We start from the raw sequence: 14,668 nt of genomic DNA on the forward strand, positions 1-14,668 counted from the left end.
AAACACTCATACAACAAAAGAATAAAAGTCCTCATTCATCATGAGAAATCAGCACTCCTCTAATCCCAGTACTCGGGAGGCAGAGGTAGGAGGATCACCATGAGTTTGAGGTCAACCTGAGAGTACATAGTGAATTCCAAGTCAGCCTAGGCTACAGGGAGACCCTATGTTGAGAAGTTAAAAGGAAAACACACTTATTTGGAGACTATGAGGAAGGATAACAAAGTAAATATGTATTTTCTTAATCTTTAAATTTTTAGTATTTTTATTTATTTATTTGAGTGCAACAGACAAATAGAGAAAGAGGCAGAGAGAGAGACAGAATGGGCGTGTCAGGGCTTCCAGCCACTGCAAAAGAACTCCAGACGCATGCATCCCCTTGTGCATCTGGCTAACATGGGTCCTGGGGAATAAAGCCTCGAACTGGGATCCCTCCCATGTACTGGGTCTCCAGTCCAATTAGCAGTTGTTTCCCCCATAACAGACATGCCACTATTTCAACCACTGGCTCGTTTGACCCTGCTGGCCAAAATTAAGGCTTGCAGTTTCAACCATTGCTTATCTCCACCAGTGACTTCTCTTTCTCTCATAGAGCTGCATGCACTATAGCTTTTTCTAGCTTTCTGTCAGTTGATCTATGGGGAGGAGGTTTTCAGCTCAGTTCCATCAAGATTTCTCATTAACTTTGTAGCCCAAGTATGTGGAGTCTTCAGCAATAGGCTCTTGCCATCTATTCCTGGTGAGAAACCAAGAGCCTTTGCAATGACCTGTAATGTTTTGGGACATCAGGGACCTCCCTGGCCAACAACTCACTGGAAGGTGTGCCATCCCTGGCACTGAAATTTTTGTAGTAACCATCTATGGCTTCTGGGTGCACCATTGTCCAAAACAAAGTTACATATGGCTTATCCATACCCTCTTAGATTGTGACTAGCCCCCCTCATCCTCCCTTTACTCAGTCTCTTTCCTTGACCTCACTGAGGCCTTTCTGCCTCCAGTAATCTGTTCATCTACTTACACATGTACAACACCATCCCCTTAAGTCCTCCCTTCTCCTCCCTCCTTTATAGCCTCTTTGTAGCTTACTGGTCTCTGCTACCAAGCTTTATCCCAACTCACATGCAAGTCCAAAAATGTGTAGCTAGGATCCACATATGAGAGAACATGCGGTGCTTGGCTTTCTGGGCCTGGGTCACCTCGCTAAAATAATCCTTTCCAGGTCCATCCATCATCTTGTAAATTTCATAATTTCACCTTTCCAAGTAAAGAACTTTTCCAGAGCCTGAAGAGACAACTCGGCAGTAAAAGTTAAGCTTGCTTGCAAAGTCTGATGACCCAGGTTCGATTCCCCAGTGCCCAAATAAAGCCATATGCACAAAGTGGCGCATGTCTGGAGTTCATTTGCAGTGGCAGAAAGGCTCTGGTCTATCTGTTCTCACTCTCTCTCTCCCTCTCTCTTTCTCTCTCTCACTCTTTCTCTCTCTGTGTGTGTGTGTCTCAAATAAACAAACAAAAGTAGTTTTGAAGGAAAGCTTTTCAGTTCATCCTGTCTCACGGAGGTTCTAAGCAAATGGGCAAATTCCCATACTTCACAGTACTCATCAGGAATAATGAGAAAGGAAATGCCAGCCACTTCTCATTCTCCATGGCCTATTGCCAAGCAGGTCTTCAAAACTTTTTCATAACACACATATCACTTTCTCTTCCCTTTTTTTTCTATTTTCTCTTCACATTTTTTAAAAAATTTTGTCAGTGAGCTTTTCAAAGCACTATATTCTCGGTTGCAACCTTGACCAGAATCTTCCAGAGAGGCTTTGCATAAATAATTTTCTGATCTACAAGTCTTAGAAGGTATGGAGAGATTTAGAGAGAGAGAAAGAGAATACACCAAGCTTGAATGACAATTAATTAAAGAACAGACACTAAAAAAACCTATGCCATTTCCATGGTGGTGTAGGAGTCTAGCAGTTTACTGTGATGGAGGTGGGATTGTGTGCTAAATTTGCTTGCTATTTACTCTTTGGTAATTAGTAGGACTTGTGTTTTAAAAGTTTTAATAGCTTTATTGATTTTCTATGGCCAAGTTGCTTACAAGTAACAGTATCAAGAAAAGAAATAATCTGTCATGTTTTAGTAAACCAAATTAACTCATAACTCTTACAGATCTTTGAAAATTACCATTATATAGTATAGAGTGGTAAGATTGAACAAGTCTTGATTAATAAGTTACAAAACAGAAGTCAATCTCTCTGTGCATGCATACATGTGTGTTCACATACGTGTGCATGTGCACATATGTGCAGGTGTGTGTGGAGGCTAGAGGACAGCCTTGGCTATATTTACTCAGGAATATCATCCACCTTTTTGGAAACAGCTCTTATGGGCCTGGAACTTGTCAAGTAGGCTAGACCAACTGGCCAGTGAGCCCTGGTCATCCACCTGCCAGTGGTTGCCTCACCCTGAGATGTCATTGTAAGCCCCAGGCCTGGCTCTTTCACATGGGTTCTGGAAACAGAGCTCAGGTCCTCTTGCTGGCAAGTCATTACTGACTGAGCCATCTCCTCAGCCCAGAAGTATTTTGGCATTTGTGTTGTATGTGGTGTTTATGGTGAGGGTGTGTCTATAGTGTATGCATGTGTGTGTGCAGATACACATATGCCGTGTACATGCACATGGAGACCAGGGAAGGATGTTGAGTGCCTTCCTCAACACTGTGAAAATGGAATGGAGTCTCTCTCTGAACCCAGGGCTGCAGTTTTCAGTTAGATAGGTTGATCGAGGACTTCCAGCGATTCTCCTGTCTCCACCTGTCTCAGAACTGACATTATAGGCGAATGTGGCCACATCCAGTTGTCCACAAGAATACTGGGAGTCGGACTCAGGCCACAAGTATTCCTGTCTGCTCCCCGTCTTCTCAGCTCCTCAGAAGTAAATTAAAACTTTTTTTTTCAAGATAGGGTTTTGCTGTAGCCTAGGCTGACCTGAAATTCACTCTGTAGTCTCAGGGTGGCCAAGAACTCACAGTGATCCTTCTACCGCTGCCTACCAAGTCCTGGGATTAAAGGGGTGGGCCACCACACCCGGAATATTTTATATATACTTATACTTCTTTACTTTGCTACACACACCCTTTGAGATAAGAGAATTGCTCAAGTCACTTCGGAAGGTAGCAATCCCAATAGAAAAATGGGTAAGGTACACAATTTACAGAAGAGAAAATCCAAAAATCCTCTGGCAAAAACAAGTTTATGAAATCACCAAAGAAATGTAAATGTGAGTAAAAACAACCAGTAGTTTTATATTATGCCTGCTTGAAAATAACAGAAAAAAAATAGAGGCTTAGCTAAGCAAAATCTTGGTGAAGGTGTGTGTGTGTGTGTGTGTGTGTGTGTGTGTACGCGCACGCGTGCATGAATGTAGAAATTCTTCCACTTTGCTGGTGGAAAGACTGGCCTAGACCTTCAAAAGCAGTCTGGCACTGCTTATTCAAATGAGACACAAGCAAACCCCCCAAGCCAGCGGCTCCACTCATGGCTTTGTTGTTACAATTGCCTGAAAGGAAGCACGCATGCTCACTCGGGAGGCAGAGGTAGGAGGATCGCCATGAGTTAGAGGCCAGCCTTAGACAGCAGAGTGAATTACTGGTCAGCCTGGGCTGGAGCGGGACCCTATCTCAAAAAAAAAAAATTAAAAGTTAAATTTAAGTTAAAAATAAAAATAAATACTTACCTGGCAGGGGAGATACCATGATCACGAAGGTGGTTTTCCCAGGGCGAGGCTTATCCATTGCACTCCGGATGTGCTGACCCCTGCGATTTCCCCAAATGCGGGAAACTCGACTGCATAATTTGTGGTAGTGGGGGACTGCGTTCGCGCTCTCCCCTGAAAAAAAAAAAAATAAAATAAAAATAAATAAAATTCCAGTCAGGGGTGGTGGTTTGCGCCTGTTTCCCAGTGCTCTGGAGGCAGAGATGGCATCTTGGTGACAAGCTTCCTCACTAGAGTAGCCTTATTAGTAAGCTCTAGGGAAATAAGATAGAAAGAAATGCAGGAAGACATCCAATATGAAACTGTGGCCCATACATATATGCATACATATACATATTTCAACCCCCACACACACATACAACCCCAACATATACAAAAACACATAGTCATATGCACACACACATACACGTGCAAAGTAACACAGCACGAACTCGAAGAGGAACTGAACTGGCCCCTGGCCCCACGCAGTTTCCCTCCCTGCCCCTCAGGCCTCATCTCCCCTCGAGCAATGAGTGCGGAAGGGGGACTATTGCTCAGGGCTTTGACAGAGCGAAGGAGCATTGCTGAGTCCAAGCCTGAAGGCCTCAAAATAAGCACAGAATGTAATGGGGTGGGGTGGGAAATCTATCTCTTGCTTTTCCAAATGAAATTTGGAAAACAAAAAAGTGAATTTGGCTTCATGTGTTAACACTGGTACCAAGGAGATAACAAAAGATGTCAGGGCTTGTGAGGGACACAGAATTCTCCCCAGCAACACTGCTAACCTCACGTACTTTCCAGCAGGCCCAGGAATTTTATAATAAATATAATATAATATAATATAATATAATATAATATAATATAATATAATATAATATAATTTTATAAAAGCCTAGTCAACATGACACAGCATTGCTCACTTTTTAAAATTTCTTTTTTACTTATTTATTTGCGAGATGGAAAGAGGCAGAAAGAGAGAGAAAGAGGAAATGGGCACACCAGGGCTTCCAGCCACTGCAAACAAACTCCAGATGCATGTGCCACCTTGTGCATCTGGCTTATGTGAATCCTGGGGAATTGAACCAAGGTGCTTTGGTTTTACGAGCAAGCACCTTAACCACTAAGCCAGCATTGTTCAGTTTAGGCACACCCAAAATAAAAATTTAAACATATATATATATATATATATATATACACACACATATAAATGTATATATAAATATATATACATATAAATACAAATAAATATTATATATATATATAATCTGTTTTACAAAACTGCTTCCCAAATGCCTAGATAAATTTCCTGCTTCTCCGAGTTCCCATACTGTAATATTCAACTTTCTTCTCTTCACATCTGTCTTGGTGTCTCACCTACCTTCAGGATAGTGAAGAAAATTAGCAGAAACAAGTTGCTGGAGTATTCCTTTTTTAAAAAAATTTTCTACTCATGATAGCACAATGATTATGTCAGAATCAGCAAAGAAACAAAGATAAATCCATTTCATTTTCAACAGAATGCCACACTAGAAGATATTTAGCTGTAAAATTATGAGTGAGATTTTTCTGGGAAATGTCAACATAACAGGAAAGGAGTTGACACTTTTCAAGTAAGTATTAGAAATGCTTTGGTGCCCTTGACAGTCATACAGATTCTCAGGACGCCATGGAGTTTCCTGCACAAAGAATATTACCAGGCATGTTAGCTCACGACTTTAATGCCAGCCTCGGGGGCAGAGGTAGGAGGATTTCTGAGAGTTCAAGGTCACCCTGAGACTACTTAGTGAATTCCAGGTCAGCCTGAGCTAGAACTAGACCCTGCCTCAAAATATTTAAAAAAAAAAAAAAAAGGCAGTAGGAGATGCAGTACTAGACAGGTAATTTACATCTAACCAAGATATGTGATTATGTGGAATATAGACCACTTCTTGCATTTATACTCTAGAAGCAGAAAATGATGTTATATGGGCACAACTACAACCAAACTCTCTCTATATATATATCACTTTAAGCATGTAGTTGACATACAGCTCTGATGCACTGAACCAACAGCATTTGGAAAAACTAAACTGAAAAATATTTTATGAAGTCAGTAGCACGCAAGAGATTCCCTCCCTTCAAAAAGACTCATTCTCCTCAGTCATAAAATTCTCAAAAGACTCCCTGCTTCATGAGCAACAAGGCCAGACATCAGCCCTAAAAATTCCTGTTTGTTATCTCGGAAACGATGAACCAAATTGTGTCTCCTGTGCCACAGAAGACCAGCGTGATGCCTGGATAAACACTTCTTGTTTGCCTGACTGCCTGGGTCTCTCTTCGATGACAAAAATCATCCTGCGTTTTAGCTTGTGTACTATTCCCCCGTAAAGTCTAAGGGGAGACCCGCCTTGCCGGAACACCCTGATCTTCAGTTCTGGACAGCTCTCCCTTTCAGCTGCTTTCCCTTAGATAGACCCACTGGAGCAGTTTCCCAGCTGTCACTCCCAACGACCCCACTCAGCTCGGAGAAGTCAGATTAGTCATCGCCCCCCAATTCCCTAATGCCAGGTAGAATCACTTCTTGGGAAGGAGGATTGAGGCCGTATAGGGTGACTGTGCCCCCTCCCCCAAAGCACAAAGCAAAGGATGTCTCCCAGCCTGCCCTGCAAGTCCTCACTTTGCTGGAGGTCCCAGAAAGATCTGGTTTATCCTTATTTCCTGCCTAAGGGAGTTCCCTAGACCTGTTTTCTGTAAACAAGCAAAGTCCCTCCTTAGAAGAGTTCCTCTCTCCTAGAATTATCCTTTTTTTTCCATAAATACCTGAGCCCCTCCCCAGGCAGAAGTTCCCATTGGCTATACTTAGGATTTCTGGAAGCAGGGCTGGAGAGATGTCTTAGCAGTTAAGGGGCTTGCCTGAAAGACAAAGGATGCAAGTACGATTCCCCAGCACCCACATAAAGCCAGATACACAGGTGGTGCATGCGTCTGCAGTTTGTTTGCAGTTGCTGGAGGCCCTGGTGTACCCATTCTCTCTCTCTCTCTCTCTCTCTCTCTCTCTCTCTCTCTCTCTCTCTCTCTCTGTGTGTGTGTGTGTGTGTCAAATTAATAAATAAAGTATGTAGTGGCTGTGTTGGCTCGTGTCTTTAATCCCAGCCCTCAGGCGCAGAAGTAGGAGACTTGCTGTGAGTTCAAGGCCACCCAGAGTACTTTGATGTCGAGGAGCTGGAGCTGCAGCAAGCTGGAAGATGAAGGCACAGCAAGATGGCGCAGACTGAGCACCGTGTGCACTGAGCCAAGGATTTGATGATGATGTTGAGGATCTTGGCACAGTCTCCTCTCATAGACAAATGAGTTGGGCCACTAGGGTGAGCAGTTCCTGCAATGAACTGGAGAGATAGTTCAGCCAGTATAGAGTGCTTGCCTCTCAACCAGAGTTCAATTCTGAGAACCCACATAAAATATGTGAAGGAGTTTGCCTATAATCCCAGCACTGGGTATGGGGAAATAGGCTGATTCCAGAGGCTCACTGGTTAATGAATCTCAGTAGTACAGGCTGTCCTTGAATGTCAAGTCCTCTATCAGCCTTTTTTTAATTTTTTATTTTAATTTTTATTTATTTATTTGAGAGCGATAGACAGAGAAAGAAAGGCAGAGAGAGAGAGAGAATGGGTGCACCAGGGCCTCCAGCCACTGCAAACAAATTCCAGATGTCAGTGTCCCCTCGTGCATCTAGCTAACGTGGGTCCTGGGGAATCGAGCCTCAAACTGGGGTCTTTAGGCTTCACAGGCAAGCACTTAACCACTAAGCCATCTCTCCAGCCCCTCTATCAGCCTTTTTGATTGCAGAGATTACAGGTGTGTGCCACTGCACTTGTCTGTAAGATTTGTCTTTAAACATTTAAGGACTTGTGTATAATTTAAAGCATATTGTAAATATTTGCATTTTGAAATAAAATTTTAAACCCAGTTTCCAAATGTACCTAATAGAATTTAAACATCCTATACTTATACATTTCAAAATGAAGAAAACACGTCTGGCTTTATGTAATTTCTTTATTTCCATGAACTTTTCCATCTCATTTCACCAGCAAATTCTATAGTCAAATAAATTAGTTTCATGCTAGGATTATCTTTCACTAGCTATTCAATCTATTATTTTTGCTACAAAGTGATGTCTATTGTTCCTGTACTCTTAAAACTCTTAAAAGTTTTTAATTTTTTTCTATAAGTAACTCTTCAAACTCAACAGATTATATATAATATATTGAAGTATGGTCAGTATCAAAGACAAAAAGTACAATTTATCAGAAATGTGTCTCAAAGTGACATGGATCAAACTAATTTGCTTGTGATGGTTTATGCATCTATGAGGGAATGTTGGTTATTGCTATAAAAGAGTTTTGGCAGAAAATCTCTATCTTCCTTTATAGATATGAACAAGGAACAACTTGATCAGATTGTAAGCAAATGACAGTAGAGCTCCATTCTTAAACCCCACTGAAACTTATACCAAAAAACCCAAAATCACACAGTAATCTAAAATCAAGTCTACTGCTATTTTAATTGGTAATGTGGAAATAGCCCTTCCCATTGGACTAAAGCCAAAAATTAGACTCCGATTCATCTATGAATGGCGCTGTTTTCCCATCTTTAGAGTCAGCAGCATCCTTATGATAACATCACTTCATTCTTTCATCCTATTGAATTTTACCTCCCCCCAAAAAAAACAATCACACGATAATCTAAAATTATGTCTAGTGCTATTTCAATTGGTAACGTGGAAGTAGCCATTGCACTAAAGCCAAGGATTAGAGTCTGATTCATCTGTGAAGGGCGCTGATTTACCACCTTTAAAGTCTCCAGCATCCTTGGTTTACAGCATAAAGAAACTGTGGTCTCACCCACCGCCCGCCTCATGCCCATGACTCTTTGCCTCTCATCTTATCTGACCTAACATCCTCAGACAGGGAGAAATAAATTGTAATATTAAATTTAATACATCTTCAAAATACATCAAAATGACTAATTCATTCAATTAGTGGGAAAAAAATTGCACCATATAACCTAATGGAGCAAAAGCAGACCTCACTGTTAAAACATTGGCCATAGCTGAAGAATAAAAAAGAAGCAAGCTTTGAGTTCTTACTTCCAGTAAGTTTTAGCCATATTTCTAGAAATATAAAAATAGCTGGGAAATAAGTTGTATCAGATCTTATAATATCAGTTACTAAAAGCCATCAAGACTAAATATTTTCAAGTCTAGTATAATGTGATTTCTTCATATTCACACAAACGGCAAACAAGACAAAAAGCCAGTTTCAAGCCTGTAATGGGAAGCTAAATTACAAGTTATTTGTAAAGTGATGAGCCTGAGAGCAATGGGGGACAATACTCCTTTGGCAATGTGTGTACGTACGTGCACTAAACTCTGGTGTTCTGTTTTGTTGTGGTCCGATAAGAATTACAAATACAATATAGTAAATAGTAAATAAGCCCATAAACAAAATTGTATATATGTTCCTTGAAAGAAATGATATGTACTGCCTAAAACTCAATCTAGCAGTTGGCTTATTATCATATTGTGGCTAGTAGAAATTATTAAATTATTTCATAGGTAATGCATCATTAACATGGATGAAAACAGTGGATATTTTATGCACCTATTCTTGGATGCTCATGGTTTTAATCCCAATACTAAGAATACTAAGAAGCAGGAGGATCACTATGAGTTCCAGGAGAGTAAATGAACAACAATAAAAGGATGAACATGCACAAATAATTTGAGAAAATGAGTTATTTGGGGGCAGAAGATGGACTCCGGTCTGAAAGACTGCAGATGAAATGTTCACTTACAGTTTGCATGAAGTACCGGACTTTTGGTTTTTTTTTTGTTTTGTTTTGTTTTTTGTTTTTTGTTTTTTTTTTTTTTGAGACAGGTTCTCTCTCTAGCCCAGGCTGACCTGGAATTCACTGGATAGTCTCAGGGTGGCCCCAGACTCACAGCGATCCCCTACCTCTGCCTCCCAAGTACTGGGATTGAAGGCGTGCGCCACCACACCCGGCTTCTTACATTTTTTAATAGTCCCAAATTTCCTGGTTCCACATAAAATAATTGCCAAGATAATGGTCTCTCCTTTGGTTCTGTTCCACAGGAAGTTCCAAGAAACGAAAGTGTAAGACTCTGGGGTGATTTTATTCCTCGCTCTCTAACTTACACGGGATTCAGTATTCTCGCCCCTTTATTTCTCTCAAGAAACAGAAGGAATGGGCCTCTTGATGCTCCTCATGCCACACTCAGAAATGGTGTAGAAGATAAGGTCACCTCCCTCCAAGTTATCAGTGCCCGCTGGTCCCAGAGCTCTGGACTCCTAAGATCGGAATGGGAGGGAATGGGCTGAAATTGGATAACCTAGGATGAGCTGCGACGGGAAGGGACAGGGTGAAATAGGACGGGCGGGGTGGGAGTGCATGAATGAAGTGGGATGGGGTGGGCTCAGTGGACGGGATGAGGTGCAAGGGGATTTGAGAGTATTACTGGAGTCAGCAGCAGTTACAGTACTGTTGAATCACCTGAAATAACCACAGGAAAGAAAACGTCCCTACTGCAGGCCGTTGCCAGACGTATGACGCCCGTCCCGTGCCCAGAAGAGCCCCTGGGGAAGCGAGTGGGCACCAGCGCGGGGCAGGCGACCCGACGAGACCCGCCACTTCGTCTGCCAACTTTAAAATTCATTTCAAACAGCATTATAAGCAAGGCTCGCCTATTTCTTAGTTTCCTGGTGAGAAATTAAAGGGGAATTTTGATGAAAAAACTCATCGGGCTGACTGTTTTTCAGAGTTCTGCTGATTTTATGAACTGACAAAGAGCTCTTTGTAAACTTTTCAGGCACATAAACAAAAAAAGAGACTCTTTTCTGACACAATTTGTCTAAATTAGGTGATATATGATTTTTGTATTTTCAGAATTATTACACACATGGCCAGTAGTGAAACTTGATAAATATGAGGCAAAGAAATTTGGTTTTTGAAACTAGAATGCCACGTGTTCTTCATGTTCATCATGATGAAATATTAAAGAGAAAAGGAAATCTTTCTACAGGAAACCTAGTGGAAAAGTTACTTGAGTGCTTCAATTTGCATTTTAAAAATTAATCTTTCAACATTTCATACAAAAGTATTATAATTTGTTCTGTAGTTGATTAAAATTTCCTTAGTGAGCAGATATGAAAAGCACAGATTATTTGAAGTATTTCTTATTCCTTCTTGGATTGCTAATAAATTAAAGCCTCAAGTGTTTATCTATAGAAGTTACCTCCCTACTCATTAATTTTCAGATACATTAAACCAAGAACACATCATATATTTGGTTCTCCTATTTTTCCTAATGAAATTGTGAATGTAAATTTATTTGGTGACACTTTCTGAAAAATTAACTACCATCTCAGCTAGCATCGTCTTTTCCAGTCCAGTCACCTTAGTAATTAAGATACTATTTGAAGTTCATTTTCACTTAAGCATCATATAACTTAAATCAACTCTTTTCTTTTCACCCAAAGGTCTTTGTAAGTCATATCCATAGCACTGAGTTTTCTGATCTCTAGATTCCCAGTGGAATAAAATGTTATTTCACTCTCTAGAATTTGGGTCATATTCCTTGTTTTACTTCAAAATAATTTTAATTTTTAAAATTTTTATTTATTTATTTGACAGAAAGAGGGAGAGAGAGAGGGAGAATGGGCACGCCAGGACTCCAGCCACTGCAGATGAACTCCAGACGCGTGTGCCCCTTTGTGCATCTGGATATCATGGGTCCTAGGGAATCAAATCTGGGTCCTTTGGCTTTGCAGACAAATGCCTTAACTGCTAAGCCATCCTTCCAGCCACTTAAAAATAATTTTACAAAGCTAAGGCATCAATAGCAGTATGAGGAAGTTTTGAAGGCACTTGGTTTTAGTGTTTGGGTCTGAAAATGTCCCCTAAAAGCTTATGTGTGGAAGGCCTGGGTGCCAATGCAGTAGTGTTCAGAAGGGAGGCCTTGGGAGGTGTTGGATCATAGTTCTCAAACTCACTGATGGCTTAATCTGTCAGTGGATTACTGGGAGGTGGTAGAAACATCAGGAGACAGTTCTAGTTGGAGTGGGTAGGTTGTTTAGCAGCATCCCTCCTTGAAGGGTACTCCCCCCCTCTCTCTGTCTCTGTCTCTGTCTCTCTCTCTCTTCCTCTCAGCAGTTTTACTCCAACACCTCAGTGTTTCACCACATTACCAGGTAACTATGGACTGAAACTGTAAGACAAAATAGATCTTTCCTCTAAGTTGATTTTTCACTGGTATTTTGCCATAGAAAGAAAATGCTAATGAAACATTTTATACATGTCTTAATTGCACATGTCCATTATAAATTAAGTCATCTACAAAAACAAAAGCATGAATACACAGAGGTACAGGCATTTTTGTCAGTAGTGAGTTTTATTAAGAACTGTTTCTGTATTCATAAAACCATGAAAAGCATTCCTTAAGGGCTTAAAATATTTCCTGTTGTGAACATTTCGCATTGCTAATTAAAAATCAATTAAAGAAAACTACTGTAATCATAAACATTAGAGCCGACTTACTAGTCTAAATATAGCAAGGTGAATTTTTCTACTTTATTGTGTCTTTCTGTTTTCCTTCTTTAAATACCTACCACATGCTGGCAAAATTGTTGCATTAGGAGATTCTAATCCTTTGTCAAAAGGTGACTATTTTTATGAGGTTATTTTCCTCTGACTAGCTTTAGAATTTTTATCAAAATTTTCAATTTCTTTGGGATGATGACAAACTTATCCCTTGAGTTTGGAGAAAATTAATAGCCATTCCAACATTTTTGACCTCGTGAGTTTTCAAGACACTGTGCTAAAAGCATTTTTAAAAATTAGTTCTGTGATTTAATTTATTCACAAGAACATTCCTAAGAAGAATTACCACCATTGCAAACCTACGGTAAAACAGGTTGCGAATTCTGTTTTTAGAGAGATAAGGAAGGTCACATGTGACCTTCTGCTCCTCCTGCCTTTACTTCTCCAACAGGGATTAGAGACACGGCTCCACAGCCAGTTTTACGTGGTGGGTCTTCAGGGCCACGCTCAAGTCCCGAGTCCTCCAGCCAAGTGCGCTGCGCTGCGGCTACTCCTGGAACACCGAAAATTAGCAGCATGCAAGGGCTCTGTGACCTTGGAGCACGTGTTTTTAGATAACTGGCATCTCTTTAGAAATTTCTTTCCTAATGATAACACTAGAAAGGTTTTCCACATTCTGCGTCAACTTTAACACATTTTGCTTCAGAAAGTTGTTCTTGTCATTGAAGCTCTGATATGCTGACACTCAGGACTTTTCTATGCTTCGATGGGTGCTGACTATTCTCTCTCATTTGAAGCAGCCTGTGTATTCTTTTGCCTTAAGATTTTTTTTAACCAGTTTGGCTTATGAGCCAGTTCTTATATGCATTTATCATGTTGATTGTGAGTCCATTTCTTAACTTTCTTATTGTTTATTTATATATGTGTAATCTGCTTCCACTTGCAAGTCTTTTTTAATATTTATTTATTCATTTGAGAAAAGGAAAGAGGCAGAGAGAGAGAGAAAGAGAGAGAATGGGTGTGCCAGAACTTCCAGCCACTGCAAATGAACTCCAGATGCACCACCTTGTTCATCTGGCTTACGTGGTTCCTGGGGAATCAAACCGAGGTCCTTTGGCTTTGCTGGCAAGTGCCTTAACTGCTAAGCCATATCTCCAGCCCTGTATTTTTTTTTCAAAAAAATATTTTTAATTTATTTGCAAGCAGAGAAACAGTGGAGAGAGACATAGAATAAATGGGTGCACCACGACCTCTTACCTCAGCAAACTGACTCTAGACACATGTACCAGTTTGCGCATCTGACTTTATGTAGGTACTGGGAAATTGAACCTGGGCCATTAGACTTTGCAAGCAAGTGCCTTTCGTTACTGAGCAATCTCTCTAGCCCCCACTTGTATTTCTTAAAGTTTCATTTCTATGTTTAATTGAATGTTAGACCCATTCTATTTCTTTTCTGATGTTTAAAATGGGAAAATGCTTGCTTGGAAAGAAGAACATCTCTAGCCAAATAATATGTGTTTTGATATGACATATGACTTTTCTTTGCCTAGCTGTTAAGCTTTTATTTGCACCTTGAACCTAGGCAGAGATGTTTTAAATATCCAAATGATTTGAAAAAATTTTACAAAAATTATATTATTGGTTGTAACTTTATCTTCAGGAACCAAATAATATAGCCCCTAACTTCTACCATCATCCTGCATTTAATATTTATCATTTTCATTTTTTAACTTTTCAAGGTTACTCTATATGCCCTATATATGCTCTATATTAACAAAATACATTGTCACATGTTTTTATAAATAATTCCACATTATTTTACTTTTCAAAGCTTGCATTTGAAGTTTGCTGAAGTTTCTACTTTTATGTATCCATGGCTGCTAATTGTCATAGGTTATTTATTGGATGTGCTTCTGAACTTTCCACTGGCATGTATAATCCACCATTGACCCAAGCAGGGCTCTGCAGATAACGTCAGGAAGGCTGGATGTGGTGCGTGGCCGGCAAGAGGGGTGACAGAGCACTCTCACTGGGGTCTCCGTGGTAAGACACTTGGGACTGTGAATACCAATGATAGGTTAAACCATCTTCAACTGAGCAAAATAGAATCAAACTGCAGTCCAAATTGACTCTAACAGTCTCTGCTTACTTCCTACTTTTGAAATATGATGTAGGTTTTCTTTTCATTTATTTTTGGTCAAGTCCAGATCTCATTCAAGCAAGTGCTGCTTGAAAAATTTTTTAAAAATTCAAAAATCTATTTATAACTTTTAAAGTCATATACCAAACTCTAAGTTCAAAATTATTATCAATCATTTTGTTCAAA

General features: G+C 40.1%; 1 non-coding gene across 1 annotated transcript; it reads left to right on the forward strand.

The window, feature by feature from the left end:
- Positions 1–3,721: 3,721 nt before the first annotated feature.
- On the forward strand, positions 3,722–3,885 carry LOC123456454. The gene has a single exon (XR_006634551.1). It is a non-coding gene; the product is annotated as a U1 spliceosomal RNA (small nuclear RNA).
- The last annotated feature ends 10,783 nt before the right edge of the window (positions 3,886–14,668 follow it).

This window comes from Jaculus jaculus, chromosome 22, assembly GCF_020740685.1.
Source record: "Jaculus jaculus isolate mJacJac1 chromosome 22, mJacJac1.mat.Y.cur, whole genome shotgun sequence".
Classification (NCBI taxonomy): domain Eukaryota; kingdom Metazoa; phylum Chordata; class Mammalia; order Rodentia; family Dipodidae; genus Jaculus; species Jaculus jaculus.